The 16,164-nt window shown below is 47.1% G+C and overlaps 1 non-coding gene across 1 annotated transcript; it reads left to right on the top strand.

The window, feature by feature from the left end:
• Positions 1 to 2,172: 2,172 nt before the first annotated feature.
• On the top strand, positions 2,173 to 2,245 carry TRNAK-UUU (transfer RNA lysine (anticodon UUU)). The gene has a single exon. It is a non-coding gene; the product is annotated as a tRNA-Lys (tRNA).
• Positions 2,246 to 16,164: the final 13,919 nt, after the last annotated feature.

The following is a 16,164-nucleotide window of genomic DNA, read 5'->3' as shown; positions in this document are numbered from 1 at the left end:
CCAGATTGCGTTGCTCGCCTAAATGGCGTTCCAAGATATTCGTGCCACGAGAAGGCTTGGATTTAAACCGCTTGCACGCCTATAGTGCATCCACTTCTAAACCATACATGTTTCAATCAGCCTAGTGAAATTGAGATGAAATAAGTAAAAAAAAATGTCGTTGGCACGAACGGAATTCACTTCAGGACAAGACAGTGCGCCTCGCCATTCAAGATAAGCACGAAAATGCGACAGCGGGCATAGCCAATTCACATGTTCGACCCGATTGGTCTAAACAAAAAATTTAATGACTACCTATGCTCCGATTTCATGGTCAGTCATAGAGGTGACTATCACAGGCTCAAAAATTAGTAGCGTGGGCGATACCTTGTGATGAAGGTGCACAGAGACCAAGCGCGACTGGTCCCGCGAACGGAGAATCGGCCGCCGGAACCGTGATCTGTTGAACCGGAAGCGCCGAGCAGACGGCATGTCCTATGAGCCTTTACGTGTTTACATCTCACCTATTGGCCGATAACCTTTGGTTCCCGGTTGTTTTTAATGGATGCGCACTTGTTTGGCTGCGCTGCCATAGCTCTGCCTGCAGAGCGGGAGGACTAAAACATGCCGCGCGCTCTCGTGTGGCGATCACATGTTGGGTTGGTACGTTTTAACCTCAGTCGTGTTGCCTGATGCTGTCTCCTAATTTTTCCTTCCTCCATGCCAGGAAGTGTCCACCCACCACGTGATCATGTTACGGTAAGCTTTAGTGTCTTCCACTGCCGTGCTACCTACACTCAGTGCACTCTCCTCCAAAATGACAACGGGTGCGACGGCAACATGCCGCTGCCGCACTCGAACGTTGCAACGAAGACGATAAATATATGCGTTCCAATAAACGACCGTAGTTGGAAATAACATACCGAAATAAACTGTGCGCAGAGCGGTTGGCAGAGCACCCCATTAAAACCTACCGGGAACAAATCACAATCCGCCGTGTCTAAGCAGAGTCATTGGCCGAGTTCGCCTTGGCCGAGTACAGGGCCACGTATTGGACTGACTTTCTGAGGGAGACAGAGCGAAGGAGATGGCTTGTCGAAGAATTGGCTAGCAAAGACTGGCTGTGTGACGCTATGATTACTTCTATAGTCGGATACAACTTAATCCCGCAGTGAAGCCCCACCCACGCCCTCATAACCGCCAGCCACTGTTCCTCTGCGAGGCTTCATACAGTTCGTACTTCAAAATTTCCCGGTTACCTAAATAAGGCGGCAACCACAAAAATTAAATTATTAGCGCGTAATTTTCTACGTTTTCACTCGTATATTATAGTGCAAGGGTGAAAGCCTAATTCTTTATTGAACTGAAATAAAACGCTTGCTTCGCTGCAACTATTTACTGTCAAGTTTGATTTCAGTTGGCAGTGAATTTCATAAGTAAAACAGGCTCAGCAATTAAATGAACTGCACCACAGATATTGAAAAGTGAAATGCTCAGACTCCATACACTTTGTTCCTGTCTGTTGCATACCTCATCGCTTCTGCCGTTTGAAAAGACTCTTCAAGAACAGCAGACGCTCCGGAGGTTTCAAGTACGACGCCATTTTGCAAATGTCGCATCACGACGATTCTGTTTGCTTCTGTGATGGGCTGGCGGACTAACACAACCCCGCGCGGTTTGTGTTCCTTGGTTGACAACTGCTGTTTTTTTTAAAACTTGTATGCTAGTATATATTATTTCCTTCTGTGCGCGAAAAGAGAAGCTTTCAACCTACAGTTCGCTTTTCATTTACCGTCATCAGCCAAGACAATCCACATTAGGGTACGTCAGCGGAAATCTTCCCGCTCTAGGCCTATGATTTCTGGAGTCGACTATAGCGATCTCAAATATGTTGCTCATTTATCGTTCAATCTTTGTCAATTGCGTGAGGTGAACGAAAGTGACAGCCGGCATGATCATTTGCTTTTTACGAACATAAGTTACTCAGAAATCCGATCAGATTTGGTGCTATGTGAGAGCCGTCGCTTTGATGATTTTCGCCATTGTTGTTTCATTACGCTTATGGGGGAAGACAGAGAAAATAAACATGCTTATGGGAGGGAGCCAAAGCGGTTTTGGGGCCCCACTGGTTCTTGAACCGACGCAAGCCAAAATCTACTTTAAGTCAAAGGCGCAGTGAGGCGTAATCCCGTGGCCCGGATAGCTCAGTCGGTAGAGCGTTAGGCTTTTAACCTAACGGTCCAGGGTTCGAGTCCCTGTTCGGGCGTATGTTTTTTTTTCTTTCATTGATGTTTTTATTAATTGTTCTAGTTATTTTAATGCCACCTATTCATTCACGCAGACAAAGAAAGACAGCAAAGCAAAAGAGAACTGCATGGTAGGAGGATACATCCTGGAGGGCCCGCTGTGAAGGTTGTGACCTATGCGGACGACCTGACCCAAGTGTGTAGTGAAAAAGATGAGCTGTGTCGTTGGTGGAAAACTTGACGAAGTTTTCTGACGCTTCTAGTGCTATGGTGATAAGCACACCGGCACATTTACTGGTCCCCGCCAACCACCGGCAGCAGGCTTACGCCCGCTACCGCAAGTGTTTGGGCTCGTGGTTAGGAACGTAAAACTGAAAACCATCGCGTTTTCCTAATGTTTTTGCATGGGAAGGACTGACGAAATGAGAAGTTGCCTGGGAGTGTGCTTGGACTCAGGAAATCTGAAAAGTGGCAAGGCCACCATACGGCTAAATTTTCTCGCAGCAAAGTTTTGTGAATGGCACGGAATGAACATTCCATCAACAAACCGGGCTTTTGTTTGCCACTCAGTGTTTCTTCAGAGTGTTTGGTACACAGCACAGGTGTCTCCCGTATTCTGACACGCAAGTAAACCGGGCACAGCGGTTTTGTGCAATAATTATCTGGGTCTCGCGGTTTGCACGCATGACATGCAGCAGCGTTTACATGAGCGTGGCAAAAGGGGCCTCGGCCTAGTGAACACTGAACTTAAATTGAAGGTTCAAATATACTTTTTTTCTTCGCTAGCAGGATAGGGCTATCATGACGTATTCTTCCAGACATTTTGAAAGGGCCTTTCTGAGGAAATGGTTGGAGGATGCTCAGGGAGCATCGAGAGCTCGGGAACTACGTTTTTTTTTTTTCTTGCTTTGCGACTATGCCTCGTGGCAACCCAAGCGAACAAAAAACTATGGTTTTCCAGAGCGTTAGAGCAGGCAGTGCGTTTCTTTGAGCAGTGGTACTGCACTGAATAACCTACAGCAAGTGAAACGACAAATACTTTCCTGGGACACTATTGGCATGCTCGTTCCACCGCCACTGTACCGTTCTAGAATGGGAAGCCAGCTCGTGCTGATGTAATTATAGCGCCTATCACATTACCCAGTTTGGCCTGCAGTCAAAGACTTTTTTTGTGAGGTTTCTTCGTCCCATGGTCTGCAAATTGCTCATTGTGCCCGGTTCTGGGAATCCTTGCAACATATGTGTTTTTGTTCTGTACGACTGCAGTTCACTTTTGGCATACGATACGGGCAGTCATTAATATAACACTGTAACCAGCCTCCAATGATCTAATGTTCTTAACGGTGGTCGAGTGTCCTAACTGTAAGTGCACTTAGTCGCTGATGTTACTAGGGCTCAATGCAATTTAGTGCTCACGCATGGAATATGTCGAGGCAAGTGGCACCCCAACGTGCACACACTTCTGCCCTGCGTTTGCCTTCACCAGCTCTCTGGTAGCAGCGATTGAAAGTGAGCTCGAAAGAGCGAATGGAGGACTCTAGAGGGGCTCTTAGACAGCAGCGAATGCAAAATGTAGCTACATGCAGATTCAGCTGATGGAGCAGAAAAAGCTGCTGCTAATGTCATATGTCATGGTGCATGCATGTTTGGAACACTGAACACGAATGCACTGCGAATGTTATGTGTAAAAGAAAAGGCGAAGGGCGCCTATTTATTATATAAATATTACTTTTCTTCCCTTTTGTATATCGAAGGAGAAATAGCCCGGATCGCTCAATCGCTAGCGCACTAGGCGTTTAACTTAACGGACCAAGGTTCGAGTCCCTGTTCGGGCGCGTGTTTTCTCATTGTATCTATTTGCTAATATTATTTATTTACTTATTTATTTATTCTATTTCTATCTATTAACGCATGGAGACAACCTAAAGAACGTCTGTCCCGGATAGCTTACTCGATCGGTAGGCCTTTAATCTATCCGTCCATGGGTTCGAGATGCTGTTCGGGTGCGTGCCCTATTTTCTTCACATTTTCTTATTTTTATTTATTCGCTTGCAAACACATCTTGGTTAAGGTCACCACCATTCTGGCCATAGGCACTAAGGGCAACCGGCCTTGAAACTTCGCGTGCCGACAAGAGCGCCGTAACACACCGCCTAGTGAGCAGTGGAAACAGTTTTCAGTAGCACGAACTGCGATTTCGCTTCAGCAGATTCGCTGCTCATCTTGAGGCACACGTGTCCAGCTTCTGAGCTAACTGGGCACTGGCGTGCTAAAACGTAAGAACGCACGCAATCCTGGCAACGAGCGCAGCCATGTACAGAGCTTTGCTGGCATCGCGCTAAGGCAAATGTTGATACAGGCCCGCTTGCATTGTATACCTATATAAACTGGTAGCGAAGCTTCCACACAAGCCCACATGTCCAGAACATGGCGGCGTGTTGCAACCGTCGCCATCTAGGTGTCGGTGGAACAACTTGCTTGTGTCCTGAAAAGAAGAAATGAAGTGAAAAATTACGCCACACCAGGAAGTGTAAGTGATGTCGTGATTTACCTTCCTTGGCTCGAATGTGCAAATCCGTTTGAGGTGCGGCATTTCGATAGCAACTCGAAGACAATTTTTTCCTGAGCTTGCAGCTATAGCCTCAACTTATGCGCCAGCGTGTCTCTATAAGAGTGGCCTGTGTCTCAAGCTCAGCCCAATTAGGCTGGCGATGACGGCCATTGGTTTTGTACGTTCCCTAAGAACGTGAGGGACTAGGATGTCAATGAATGGCAATGCGAAAGAGGTTTCAAAAGCCACTTCACCTTTATTACAGTAGAACTGTAAAGCCGATATAGATGCCCGAATGAGAAAATACGTTTCGATGGAAAAGTAGTATTGCCAAAACAAAGTCGCAATACTGCAATGCGTGCGAAACCGATTGACAGAATCCTCGAAGCACTCAAAATTATTTGCAACGCCATGCATTCATATGAGACAGTTATCAGACAAGACAGCGTTGCACCCGAATTACCATTTAAATGCATTTCAACTTCTCAGTATTGCTGCCTGCAGAGGGTACATAGCTTGTGTTACGAAGTGTGAAAAAAATAAACTAACGCCATCAGGTTTTTCACGCATGACCGCCCATGATTTCAAAGAGGGTATAGGAAAGATAAAGAAGCGGTTTCTTCGCACTCTGCTCGCGGCAGCGGACATTAGCATCGGTCGGAATGCGTACCCAAAATGTGTGGCAAAGTACACTGGTGTTCCAGTTAACACTTTCGCAGAGAGCGTAATGCCCGGAAAATCGAAAACCAGCCTCACCAAGTGGTGGAATGTGGGAACAACATCCTTAGTAAAGAGCCCATCGCACATGACTGTCGACCTTAATGCGATTAGCATTTAAGCGATGCAGCGACACACCGTGTTGCCAAATTCACTTCTGTGTAGCCGACCTCTTCAATTTTATGTTAGAGACATCATATTCACTTCTCTGTAGCTCAACACTCCTCGCTCAGAGCACGCTCTGGTCCCATTATGTTTGCTTCACTTCCTTCTCCTCGCTCGGCTGCTTTTCATGCCGACTTTTTCCTTTTTCTGTAGATCACTATAGATGAATTTTAGGTTACCGACTTCTTGCCTGTTATTTTGCTTGTTTGAGATTGTCGCCAAGAATGTTCGCTTGCTCAGCGCCATGTGCCCAGTTGCACATAACCAGTGCCCAAAGTTGTCTGTTTTTTGAAAACATTCACGAGATGCCGCATCGCAGACGCATGCAGAGATAACAATTTCTCACACATATGTCGCTTTTTTTTTTCTTCATAAAAATGATTATCTCACGTGCTGCGACAGTGTCTCTGCTCTTTCCTTAAATTCGTAGCTCGCACAGCCGTGGTTCGCTCTCACATGCGAGGTTAAATGCGCATTGTCTTTATTGTCAGCATCAGGCGTGCGTTCCCCTGCACGGTAACACAGCGCCCCTTTTGTCCGACGTAACTCCTGCCGCATGTGAGCGATATTTCGTATACCAAAGCCCGGTCGCACATTGTGTTAACGACCGTGGAAGGGCCTAATGTTGAGAACAAAGGCAATGCACATTAAAGAACGCATGTCTTCTGCATGTGGCTGTGAACCCCGGCTGTGTGAGCTACGAATTTTGGGCAAGAGCAGGGACACTGTCGAACGCGACATACTAGAATAATGTTTATAAAGCAAGAAAATAAAAAGAAGACAAATGTGTAAGTGGGGCACCGATATCTGTATGCCTCTGAGAGGCGGTATCTCGAGAATTTTTTCAAGGTTATGTGGTTCGTGCTTTGAGCATTACCATAGTGCGCGTGTGCGGGCGGTGGAAGGAGGTATATAAGTATTGCGCCGCCTTCAGAAGATGAAGTAGCATCTGCCCCGTCTTCTACCACTATGTATCGTCTTGTTTAGTGTCATTGCTGCGAAGATGAGCCCGCTCTAGGTTCCAATTGTCTTTGTTAGAAGCGCGCCTTATAGCTGTTACCGCTCACATCCACCGCGCTTGCTTGGTGGCTATGGCGTTCTGCTGCTAAGCACGAGGTAGCGGGTTTGATCCCCGGCCGCGGCGGCCGCATTTAAATAGTGGCGAAAAGCACAAAAAAAAATAAATAAATACGTGTGCGCATTTAGATTTAGGTGCGCACTAAGGAACTCCGGATGGTCAGAATTATTCCGAAGACATCCACTCCGGCGTCCTTCATAAGTGATTGTGCAGTTTCGGGACGTGAAACGCCACAGTTTAATTTACATTCACCGTGCGCTCACGAAGTAACGATGCCGCGCAGCCACAGAAGTACCAGAAGGTATTACAGCTGTGTATGAATCCAAAGTAGTTGCGCTGCATCTCGAGTTGAGCCCAGTTTCTCGTTGTTTGCTCGTGCTGAAAGTTTCTACGGCCGACCATGTGCCGGGAAGTTTTGATGCGATTCGCAACGTGTTACGTACAGGAGGAAGAGAAAAAAAGAAAGGACATGGAGGTTAGCCAATGTAAGTGCCGGCAGGCTACCCTGTGCTGGTTAAAGTGAACGAAAGATGAGAGAAGGAATGAAGAGGGGGAAAACTCATAGAATAACGCGATGCAACGAGCTACATCTTTCAAGGTCGGTCGCATAATTCACAAGTCCTTAAGAATGTGAGCAGCGCATTTAAGGCCTTCAGTACCGAAACCTGTATGGATCAGTAACCTAGGACTTCCGTCAAGGGACAATCGCGCCGTCTTTCCAGCGCGGGAAAGCCACAGAGGAGGTGCTCGATCGTCTCCTCGCAGCCGCAGTTGTCGCATGCAGGGCTGTCGGCCATTCTATTGCGAAATGCATAGGCGTTTGTGAATGCCACGCCGAGCCACACGTGGCAGAGAAGTGTTGCTTCTGCTCGTGGTAACCCTGGTGGTAGACGGAGTTGCAGACGTGGATCGAATATGTGCGAGACGTGCGTTGGTAAATTCACATGTGCTTCACAGTGTCAGTGTGAGCTTACGCGCGAGCGAGCGGAGCCTTGTGGATGATCTCTTCTCGACAGTGATGTTGGTACGCAGTGGACGCTGTTGTTGAGCAAATCGGGCAGTGCCATCCGCACTGTCGTTACCAAAAATTCCGCAGTGACCCGGTATCAAACGGTAGATGATGTTGCGTCCCTTGTCGATTGCGCGATGGTGATGTAGTCAGATCCCTGCGACTAGCTGCACGTTAGGTCTGGGACTGAACGGGGACAGCCCACACTGGAGAGCTCTCTTCGAGTCACAGTATATGGACCATGACTGTGATTATTTGTGACCAACAAGCTGCAGAGCAGCACGGATAGCTGCGAATTCTGTAACTGTAGCCGCATACAGGGCTACATCCAACGCAGTATATATACTTCATGCAGGGCTGCCTCCAGTGCATTGTACTGGTTATATGTCTAGTTTAGGAGAGCCGGCGCAGCAATTCTGCGGAGCTGGGAGAAGCAGTGGGGCATGAGTAAGCAGTCGCAACATTATGCTGCCTGCGGCACAGACGCGTGCAACTTGCCTCTTGTAAATAGCGTGCGCATCAATGCCCTACGCTTGATAGGGCTGTGAAAACATTACGTTAAATGGGCGTCACAGCCGTTTTCCTTCTAGTACCCTGTGGTATACGCTCCGTCTGTCCAAGGAGCTTAGTGGCTGACCTTCCACGTAGTATGCAACGTGTCGGCACAGTTTTGTGTATCCGTAATGCGCATTTTTAACGAAATCTGTCGTGCGATAGCCGACGTTTACCCTCTATTTACCCTACCAGAAAAGTGGCAAATGGCGGTTTGATCTTCAGTGACACGGAACAACAAATACTGACTGAACTGCAGTGACGGTGTATTGTGAAAAACTGGCAGCACGGTAAGGGGAAACAAGCGCATCGGGACCTCTTTAACGCTGGCAGGGGTTTATGCAAACACTATTCGTTTGCTATTCGCGTTTCTGAGTGAATAAGTAAACGCAGGAGCTTAAATAAGAGTTAATCAAAAAGAAAGAATTGCTGTTGAACATATTTTAATTACCGAATTAGTTCTTCACTTAGTTACTTACATTGCTCACTTATATATTATTATTATTATTATTATTATTATTATTATTATTATTATTATTATTATTATTATTATTATTATTATTATTATTATTATTAGGAGTAGCAGTAGTAGTAGTAGTAGTAATGAGGTTGCCTGGTTCCCACACGCGCAAAAGTTCATCGCAAGTTGATAAATAATAAAACTACCGAACAGAACGCTCGAACGACTTCGAAAGAAAGGTGCTCGCAGCATTCTTCATTTCAGCACTGCCGCCCATTTTCAGCTGGTCGCAGTTTACCAAAATGAAACCTCTACGCTCTATATAAGCAATTTTTGATTTTTATTAAGCCCCCTTTCTTTTTGAGAGCGACCTTTAAGGTATAAAGAATAGAAATTACCGTGCCTGATATTTCCACGCGAAAGAATTGCCATTCTCCTTTCATCGATTTCCTGCGTTAAAAGTGGAACAAATCCTTCGAGTTCGAGAACTTGGGCTGAAACCGGAATCCAATCGCCCTTGTCGTAAAGAAGCAGGCAAGACAAGCGCCTGTGCATCGCTTCGCTCCGGGGCTAAATTTAGAACGTCTTGGAATTAACAAAGTGTCCAGGTAGGCTCCGGCCTGTGGCGGCTCGTGTGCCTGCTCGAAAGCCTGCGCTCGAGGATTATAGGCAGCAACTTCGCGCTCCGCGCTGAGAGCTTTGCTAGAAGCCCATTTTAGTCGCCGTCAATACGCTTAATTGTGAAGCTGTCGCTCTATAGGACAGATCCCACCTATAGCTGTTTGAAATTTAAGTCCCTGCCAGACTTTAAAATCAAAACGCTCCGTCCCGTAAGAACGTAGATATGTCGCTGTGGAATCAAGACAAAGTACTGCGCTTCTTTGAAGGAGACTGAGGACAGTAGAGAAAGGTGGACTAACAGTAAATGAGCCCCGCAAGCACACAATGTACTGTGGCGAAAATATCGACGGGGGACGAGGCATGCGGTAATTCCCCTTTTCCGCGTTCTGCTTGCTCCCCTCTATTCAGCTACAAAGCCGTGCGCGGCATCCTGACGTGCGGGTGTGAAGAACGGTGAGAGATGCCGCAGTTGTTGAACACGCATTGTCTGACGGACTCCGCTGTCTTTCGTGAAATGACATTCACGAGGCCCGCACTTTTCAATATGCACTCGACTGCAACAACTACATTACCGGCGGCACAGATTCTTTCGTGTCAGCAGCTCACAATTCTCGCAAAGTGTGTCATGAAACAGATTTCATCTCCTCTAATCAAATCACTGCTGCTGCGCTCACTCTAATTTACCGTTAGCTGGCGTACGTGCACTGGAGCAAACGTTCAGGTATACGTGACGGTAGGGTTAGGAATTCCCTTTTTTTCTTTAATATATGTCTGGCGCTCTCGTAAAAGGTAGACTGGCATAATCATTTTGAATCCGTCGATGCAGAACAAGGTCAATATCGTCATCTCAGAGAGAAGCGTCGCGTGCTGCGAAGGATACCCATACACGAACTTGGCGGGCGCACGCTACACTATGTAGCTCATTAAAGGTTCAGCACAAATAGAACGTAGACGCTAAACAAGACAAATAAATAAACGGGCGCACACGCGCGCGCATGCGCACGGTGACCGAGGTTTGCGGTCGATTGTGATCGTGCAGCTAAATCGTCGCTGTTTCGTTCTTTTCAACAAAATTTGAGGTCACGCACACACTCGTGTCAGGGGCACCGTGTCTTTCGCGACACTGCACGCTTAAAATTTCAGTGAGGTTGACTCTCTCTTAGCTCGCACGTCGCTGCTCTGCGATAGCCGACGCATGGGTCGACACCACTTGAGCGTATTCGTCTAGACAATGCTATCACAGCTGGAGTTGTCGCGAATGTGTCACGTGCTCTGCGATGCAAAGATCACACTGGAGAACGATAATGTTAACAGTGCCGAAAATAGCATCGCGCAAATGGTGCTCGTGTATCTTCTATAAGCGAGACTAGTCCACATTCTACGACACTTGCAATATCTCAGAGCAGCGTTGCCAGATTGTCACATTTATTTTGCCCACATTTCGAGACAAAGTTTTCCTTTATTTTACTCGTTCAGTGGTAAAATTTCACTTCCTTCGCCACAGGAATGAATTTATGCACGAAACATTTCTAAAGCACGACAATAGTTGTGTCCGATTTCATACGTATTACGAAAAAAAAAAAAGTCGGTCTTACAGCATATACATTCGCAATCGGTTCGTACAAAATGGACTTAAAACTGGAAATTAAGGAACATTGAACCAGCAAACAGCAAGCAGATATGAGTAGGTCCCGCACGTGTTCCTCTGAGGTCGGTCAGTCTGGAGGGAAGTTTAATAACTACTTACAATGTCTTGATAAATCGTTTCCTCTTTACACCTCTGACTTAAAGCGGTTGTTATCAGTCTTTGATGCTTTCAAACCTCTTACCTTAATCTTAAAACAACTTGTAAAGGGACTCGCCATGGTGACGCAGTGACAATTGCATTGCGCTGCCAAGCCCGAGAGCGCGGAATCAAATCCCGGCCGCGGCGGCGGCATTTCGATGGGGGCGAAATGCGGAAACATCCACGGGGCATCGCGGAGTCCCCCATTACAGCGTGCCTCATAATCATATTGGGGATCTGGCGCGTAAAACCCCGTAAAATTGTAAAGCAGTAGTTACACTCATCGCATAAGCATACTATCGCTTAAAAACGTATGTAACACCGGTAGCCTTTCGTTGCTGCAAGCGAGCCGTTTAGCACAGGATAATGTTTTGCTCAAACTCCTTCCTACACTTAGCTGTACCTGCGCTGCGATCCCCAGAAATATTGTGGCATAAGGTCACTTAAGCGAGCCCGAGGCGATGTCCGTCGTTGCAACAGTCCTTGTTGCAATTGCGAACAAAGTTTGCCGCACGCAGGATCCTCGGATTTAGAAGCAGTGTAAAACGACGTCCGCACGAACGTATACAGGCATGTAGGATTGACTTGAAATCAGTTGGCTACCCACAAAAGTAATTATTGTAGCCACTGTTGGTACTCGGCACAGCAAAAACAAACAAACAAAAAACAACGCACATACACGCACAAAAAAAAGACAATTTTACCGCGCACTGGTCGTGCACGTCCTGTTGTCTTTCTTGTCCCTGTCAATTCAGCGCTATGTTCTCAATTACCACAATTTTTGACCGCACTAAAATATTTCCCATGTTCTACAATTTCAATAAACCCTAATTTTTTTTTCTCCGACTCCTGATATTTCCCACAATATGGGAAATTCCTCACGATTTGGCAACACTGGCTTGGAGGCTGACAATATTCGAAAGTAGGCACTTTTTCCTCCTCCGTTCTATCGTAGGCCAGAAAAGCAGCGATTTAGTTTCGAAAGGGCAATCTGCACAAGTACCCGTCGGACCGTTCCTAGAGAGAGAGAGAGAGAGAGAGAGAGAGAGAGAGAGAAGGAAGACAGTAAGGTTAACCAGAGTCGTTCCGAAATGGGTTTGGACTGATTTGCGTACACAGTAGATTTTTCAGCTCTCTCAAGAAAATTCCGCGATCGCTACAGACAGTACTTTGGCTTTACACTGTACGACCAGAGCGAATGCGGCGTGAATCTGACATCGCTGTTCCTTTTTTTTATAGTGCACAGGTCTTCGAGACGGCAAGTTAATTGTGCGAAAAGCAAGTAATCCCCGTCGGCCAATAAATGTGTTTACAGAAGGGTAATGCAATAACGCTAGACTGGGTAGACACTACGAGGACAAATAAAAGGGGACTAGCTTTCCTGGAAAGCGGTGAAAGAGATAGGTTGGAATATCTCCAACAACTGAAGCGTTCCAAGAACAGGCAGCGTTGGAGAACACGAATAGCTAACCTGCTCCACGGAGATCGGAGAGTGCAATGCAGGGCACGGGCAACGCCAGGGAGGAAGCTGAGCGTATGCAAAAGTTGCAACCACTTCGTGAGTCTTTATAGACCGCCGCGGTGGCTTAGTAGCTATGGCGCTCCGATGCAGAGCACTGGGATTCAGGTTCGACTCCCGGCCATGGAGGCCGCATTTTTTTTTTTTATGGAATCGGAATGCAACAAAGTTCCTGCGCTGTGCTTTGGGCGCGCGTCAAGAAACTCCGCGCGGTCAAAATAAATATTCAGCCCTCCACTACGCTGTCCCTTAATAACTACTGTGCAGTTTCGGTTTGCTAAGCCGCATGATTTTAATGCGGTCGTATACAGACGGAACTTAGTTGCACATCGGCACTCAGTAAAACTTGTCGTCGCACAACTGCCATAGCCATACCTGGCTGAGCTTTACATCGGTACACACACGCGCACACAATCACGTAACGGGGAAAGACGAAAGTTCTACTGGTGCGCACAGTTATCACTTCTAAAAGATTTTCTTTTTTTTTTTTTTGCACCCACGGAGATGTTGGAAATGCCGTATTATAGAAAACATATTTTCATTGTTTGCTTTTGTGGTGTCAAGTTAGTGCGCTAGAGCAACGGCAACTATATTTGTAGGACGATTGTTTTTTGGTTTGCAGATTTGTCGAAAAGCAACGCCCTGCAATCTAAAGCTAGGAGTCTTGCTATTCACACTCCTACAAGGGGGCACTGAAGAGCTTTTCAAAATATCGTGGGAAAGGCGCGTTTCTAAATGCCTTTGCAACAGTGACCGTTGTTGGCGTTTGCTTCTCGCATAATATTTCGCTAGCGATTCACTGCGCAATAGCGTCACTCTCACTACGAAGAGCATGTGCGAAATCAATTTCTATTTGGGAAATTGTTGCAAAATCTAAAGCTGGCGAACATGCAATTTTTTTTTTCTGACAGATATCGCTATGCGTACATTGCTTTAAATTCTCCCGATGACCATTCTAACCGTATTATCACTGTTAAGAAGGTATCGCTCGGCGTAACACACGCTTGCAGCTACTCGAAACTCTGTGAGCGTTGTCAGAGATTCAATAGCAAAACAGACCACGTGTAGTCATGTGGCAGGTTCTACACGAAAACTGTTGAGCAATCTCGAATCTACGTGAACACAACAGATTGTTCTGGAATGTATGGGGACGCATGTATAGAGTGACTTGAACCGTTGGACTTAACGACAACATATCGGGCTCGCCGCTGCTTTTATGACTTTAGTGTTGCGCTGTGTCTTCAAGGGCCAGGGCCCACAGGCCTAGATAAAGGGAAAGAGGGAGTAAAACAGGGGCGGGGGGGGGGGATCCCGGAGGTTCCAGGCAGCGGCGCTGGAGCTGTCCGCTAAGTCTCTGGGTCCACTTCCCATATCCGGTCATGGGAATAAAGGGCGCTCGTGGTGCACCCCCATTCCCGGACAGGTCGGGTCATGAGGCGCGCGTCTCCTCAATGTATACACCTTGTATTCCGTTCGACTGAACTGGTAGCACATTGCCCAATTTTATCACCCAACTAGCAGCGTTATTCATAATTCTATTTAGTACATTGTGCCTTCTCTCGAATCCATTAAAAAGAGAGCGAAAAAAGAAAAAAACGACCAACCTCTCTTAATCCCACGCAGACGGTAACAACCGAGCAGAGCGACACAGGAGACCCGGCGGCCGACGAGGACATGGTGCCCGCACACATGTGCCAACTTCTACGCGTGGCGCTGAGCAGCCTGCGCGGTGGACAGGCACTGCAGTTCACCGCTCTGCTGCTCATCAACAAGTTGGTGGACCTGGGCGTAGCCCGGGGCCTGGCGTTGAGGCCCAGCCGGAACCGATCCTCCGGCCGCTGCTCGGCGCACAGACTGGCCGCACTGTGGCACCAGTCATCGAGCCTCAAGGAGAACCACGGCTTCCAGCCCCTGCCCTCGGTGAGTGATGTCGAGCACAAAACTCACCTTGCCCTACCGGTCGAGATATGCAAATGTAATGTTGGCAAGACCACTATACGCTTCCGCACGTTGAGGGTGCGTTACCTCGTGTCCCTTAATTAGCTCTACAACACCAAGTTGTCTACAGCGGCCGTATCTTGTAGAGCACCATTTCATTTTCTATTCTTTTCGCCTGTCCTCATTGGCTCAGGCACCGCCGTTATTGGCATAATCGGCCACTCTTTCCATGAAGAGAGATCTAAGCATATTTATTGAGCAGTTTAGTATATAGGGTGGATCCTCATTTCAGGTAGCCATGTGCTGTCTCCGCAGAGGGTGCTACGAAATGAATGGAAAATGAAGTTAATTTCAAGAAATTGCGGCCCAGGGACATGTGGCGCACTTAGAGTCCTGACTCTTATGAAAGATGATCCCGTTTGTCCACGCAGCACAAAACGTACCCGCGTTCACAGCAGCGTTAACACTTCCGCGCACTGTTTTCGAAAGACGAGGGCCTGTACAATGCCTTCAGTTTAACAATCCCCTCTGCCGGCAACCGTATCATGAAAGACGTTTTCGTTCCAACCTTATTTACTGCGTTTCAGTTATAGTGGGATGGTCGTTAGTGCAAAAACGGCACACCCACAGCGTGTTCCAGCTAACACGGGCCAAGAAATAAACTGGCTACGAGATACGAGGACAACATCAAAGGTGTTCTATTGAAGACTTCTTCACTCTGGAGCATTCTTATTTCGGATATGCGAAATACGCCGAAATAATTAGCCAATACATTTTTAATGGCGTAAGTTCAGGCGCCAAATTGTTATTCGCATTCGGAAATATGATATTCAATAGTTTCAGCTCGCTTCGCGCGGTAAACAATATAAACCAAAGAACGAAGACAAAAAAGTTATGCAGATCCCACGCACTATGGCAATCGATGTTATGCGCAGCCCTTTTCAGATAGCCGACTATGGAGCATCGTTTGGCGCTCCGCACATTGCAAGTGGACCGACATGTTTGCGTAAGGCGAGCAGTTGTCTGGGACGACAGAGGGACGACGATGATGATTATGAAATGAACATGTAAAACACGCGTAGTAATGGGCGCCCTATCCGATAATGATGATTATCCAATGAACATGTAAAACACGCATAGTAGTTGGTGCCCTATCCGATGATGATGATGATTATGGAATGAACATGCAAGACACCCGTAGTAATGGGCGCCCTATCCGATGATGATGATTATGGAATGAACATGCAAGACACGCGTAGTAATGGTATGGTGGCTACCATTACTACGCGTGTCTTGCATGTTGATTCCATAATCTCTAGCCACTATGGGCACCCTGCAATGAAGTTTGGCCTGTACATGTCGCGCCACCTAGCAGCGGCGGTGAGCACCCGCGGGTAGGCCCTCACCGTCATTTCACTATTGTCCGTGGTGCGCTCAGGCCCGCCAGAAAGCCTGCTTTTCCAATTTTCCAATGGATTCACCGCGGCTTCTTGGCAACTCTTTCGTGAGAAGTGTGAACAAAAAGAACAAGTGCAGATACTGA

This window comes from Dermacentor variabilis, unplaced genomic scaffold, assembly GCF_050947875.1.
Source record: "Dermacentor variabilis isolate Ectoservices unplaced genomic scaffold, ASM5094787v1 scaffold_12, whole genome shotgun sequence".
NCBI lineage: Eukaryota > Metazoa > Arthropoda > Arachnida > Ixodida > Ixodidae > Dermacentor > Dermacentor variabilis.
This window is presented reverse-complemented; position numbering and strand designations above follow the sequence as displayed.